The sequence below is a fragment of the Apium graveolens genome, chromosome 8 (genome assembly GCF_009905375.1).
Source record: "Apium graveolens cultivar Ventura chromosome 8, ASM990537v1, whole genome shotgun sequence".
NCBI classification, from domain to species: domain Eukaryota; kingdom Viridiplantae; phylum Streptophyta; class Magnoliopsida; order Apiales; family Apiaceae; genus Apium; species Apium graveolens.
In genome coordinates this window covers 18,922,594-18,926,234 of record NC_133654.1, presented here as the reverse complement: position 1 = coordinate 18,926,234, position 3,641 = coordinate 18,922,594, and the positions used below count along the sequence as shown (strand labels likewise).

Genomic DNA, 3,641 nt, shown 5'->3' with positions numbered 1-3,641 from the left:
TTCAGAAAATCTGTGATTCAAAATTAAATCACAGCTGCTTCCTAGTACAAACTAGATGATTTTCTCTCTTGATATTTCTAAACAGCTTAGGGAAAATCCACACCTAATTACTAGCTACTACTTGGTTTATATAACACCAAGTTTACAAGTGAAGACAAAGATAAAGTACAATAAGACAATAGTTCTCCACTTGTTTCAGTTCCATTTTTATCCAGTGTAATATGGAATTATCTGTTGACTTTCCATTATGAACCAGACTAAAAATGGCTGCTTTTTCTGCTGTTCCTGAAATAGGCTACCACATCTCTATCAATCCATGTGCCTCTGTCAGCTTTGTTAACTGTCACTATCAACTGCTATGAGACTGAGCATCCGTTGAAGCTTTCATCCGTTGATGGCTTTATCCGTTGATGCTCTAGCAGTGCATCCGTTAAAGCTTTCATCTGTTGATGGCTTTATCCATTCATGCTCTAGCAGTTGAAGCTTTATCCGTTGAAGCACTTATCCGTTGAAGCGTTAGAGACATCCGTTGAAGCATAGTTTCTTATCCGTTGAGGGTCTTCAATATCCGTTGACACTTCTTCACTTATACAAAATTACAAGGCATGAAATATTTACAATTAGCCCTCCTACTTGTACATCCATTAGTAGTCAACATGACTGATTATCTCCTAACAACATCTAAGAATTACAGCTTGAAACCAGAGAGTGAGATGTGCTACAATACCAAACTTATTGCTAAGTAAGGCTACTCCTTCAACGGATAGCCAAGATGGTCTTATCCGTTGAGGCTACAAACACTAGATTTCTACTTAAGTGTTTTGCTGAACTTATCATCAAACAAATACACATATTCCTAACAGAACTGTTGCCAACGCATCATTCAAAAAAATTTGTAGTAGCTCATCATGAACAATTTTATCAGTGACATCAATCTCGCAACAAGTATTCTCAAGCATAGAGACTTAGGAGCAGAGGTTACAGTAAAAGTAATTTTATCATCACCAACACTCAAAGTTAAAGTTCCACTTTTAATATCAATAATAGCACCTGCAGTATAGAGGAATGGCCTACCCAAGATAATGAGAATTTGGATATCCTCTTCCATGTCCAACACTATAACGTCCACAAAAATATAGAATTTTCCAACCCTGCCAGGTACATCCTCTAAAAGACTTAAAGGGTATTTTATAGAACGGTCCACCATTTGCAATGTCATTTGTGTGCATTTCAACTCACCCATGTTTGATTTTTGAAAAATCGAGAGAGGCATGACTGAGATGCTAGCGCCTAAGTCATATAAAGTTTGGTAAATAAATAATGCACCTAAATGACAAGGGATCGAAAAACTTCCAGGATCTTTAAGTTTAGGTGGAGACTTATTTTGTAAAACAGCACTGCACTCTTCAGTAAAAGCTACCATTTCCACCTCACCAAAAGATCATTTCTTTGTCAAAATATCCTTTAAAAATTTTGCATATGATGGAACTTGAGAAATTAAATCAGTGAAAGGAACTGTTACCTCAAGATTCTTGACAAGTGTCATGAACTTACCAAACTGTTGATCTACCTTTGTTCCGTTCATCCTGCCAGGGAACAACAACTTAGGCACAAATGGTGGTTGCGTATTTACAATCTTCTCGTTCTCAGGTTTCCTACTTCCTTCAGTTCCACTCTTGTTTGTCTGATCAACATCATCCACCTTGTCATCTTTGATGGTTTCTCTCTCTTTCTCATCATTCACATCAAAAGTAGGCATTGAAGGACCATCATAGGTAAGACCACTCGTAAGAGCAATAGATTCACATTCTCTTTTGGATTTTGTGGTTATGATTGTAAAGAGCCAGTCTGCCTTATAGTTGAAGAACTAGCCAATTGTGCAATATGAGTTTCCATCATCTTGTTATGAACTTTCATATCTTTAATCTCTTGCATCAGTAATTTCAACATCTCATTTGTCTGATCAGGCTGTGTAGCTTGACTAGCTCGAGGAGCATAATTTTGAGGAGGATTCTGAAATCCAGGAGGATTCATAGGTCCATGAGAAGGCCTATATTGTTGTTTTTGAGAACTCTGATAAGATTGTTGATATTGTTGCTGCCGATTAGGCATAGGAAGATTTTGAGCATTGTTGTTCCTATATGAGAAATTCAGATGATCTTTCCAACCAGGATTATAAGAGTTGGAGTAAGGATTATACTGCTGCCTCTGCTAAAAAACATTTGCTTGCTCCATCTAAAAATTTTATGAATTCTAAAAATTGAATGAGCACTCGTTACACATGTGACCTTGGATGCCACACACTTCACAAACAAGATTATTCATTGGAGCCATGGATGATAATGCATTAATACTCATAGGAGGAGTAGATGATTGTAAGTCCTCAAAGAATGAATCTCCTGAGTTAACGTAACGAGCTGAGATGATAAGAGAGAATAAGCCTCCACTTCAAGTTTACCCCCTTCTTAGGTGCTCTCGGGTTATTGAAGTGATGGGTAGCTAAATTTGCAAGAAAAGTATATGCATTATTAACTCCATTGTCTAGAAATACACCACCTACATCATTATCAACTGTACCCTTTATTTCAGGGTCAAGACCATTGTAGAAGCGTTTAATCAGAAACCACTTCTCAAGACCATGATGAGGTCATGCACGTTGAAGATCTTTAAATCTCTCCCACGCATCTTTAAGAGACTCTCCATACTGTTGTTTGAAACCCGTCATCTTGTCAATCAAGTTATCAGTTATGTTCGGAGGGAAAAACTCGGTTAAGAAAGCTGGAGCAATTGCATTCCACTCAGTCACATTGATATCATTCAACCATTTTTGAGCTTTGATCTGCAGTTTTACCTCGATGTTTGATGGTAGAACAGAGTTGTTGAAACCTTTATAGATGAAGTGTAAGGTCTTCAGATGGAAGACCAGCAAACTGATTCTGTTGGATCATTGTAAGCAACGCCGGTTTGATCTCAAAATTTTATGCATCAATAATTGGCATAGTAAGGCCAATAGGCACACCACTCGGAGAGGGCTGCGAATAGTTCTTTAAAGATTTAATAGGAAGTTATGCCATTAAGATCTTTGAATTTCCGAGATTTTGTTGCCTTTCTTTTTGTACTTGATCTATGTATTGTTAACAAGTAATCCCAAAATCCGGACTAAGAGGAGTTACTTTCTGCTTCTTTTGTGGACCTGGGCATCAACAACTAAAACAAGAAAAGACAGTGAAATATGTCTTAACTAGAAGTGAAGCTCAAATGAGACAAAGAAAATAATCTAAAACAATCAAACTAAAATCTATAGAAACTAGGCGTCTCCCCGGAAGCGGCGCCAAAAACTTTATATATAAATTATAATACTGCAAGTGCACAGTGTCTGTTGTTAGAAAATACAGGAAAGTACAGGACATATCCACAAGGAGAATGTAACAATCCAAATCTGGGGTCAAGATTTGGTGTCACTAAACAATCTTTACATAAAATAAAAGAATATTCAATTAACCCCTTGAATCCGGATCGTTTACAGGTTATGGTATGAAACAAGAATCTAACCTTCTACAATTCACAACAACTACAATACAAGTGTAAATACCTTTATGCTAACATCCTTGTCATATTTTTCTAACATCTTCGTCCCCTCG

At 37.0% G+C, this 3,641-nt stretch overlaps 1 non-coding gene across 1 annotated transcript; it reads left to right on the top strand.

The window, feature by feature from the left end:
- The first annotated feature begins 2,633 nt into the window (after positions 1 to 2,633).
- On the top strand, positions 2,634 to 2,740 carry LOC141681433 (small nucleolar RNA R71). The gene has a single exon (XR_012558867.1). It is a non-coding gene; the product is annotated as a small nucleolar RNA R71 (small nucleolar RNA).
- The last annotated feature ends 901 nt before the right edge of the window (positions 2,741 to 3,641 follow it).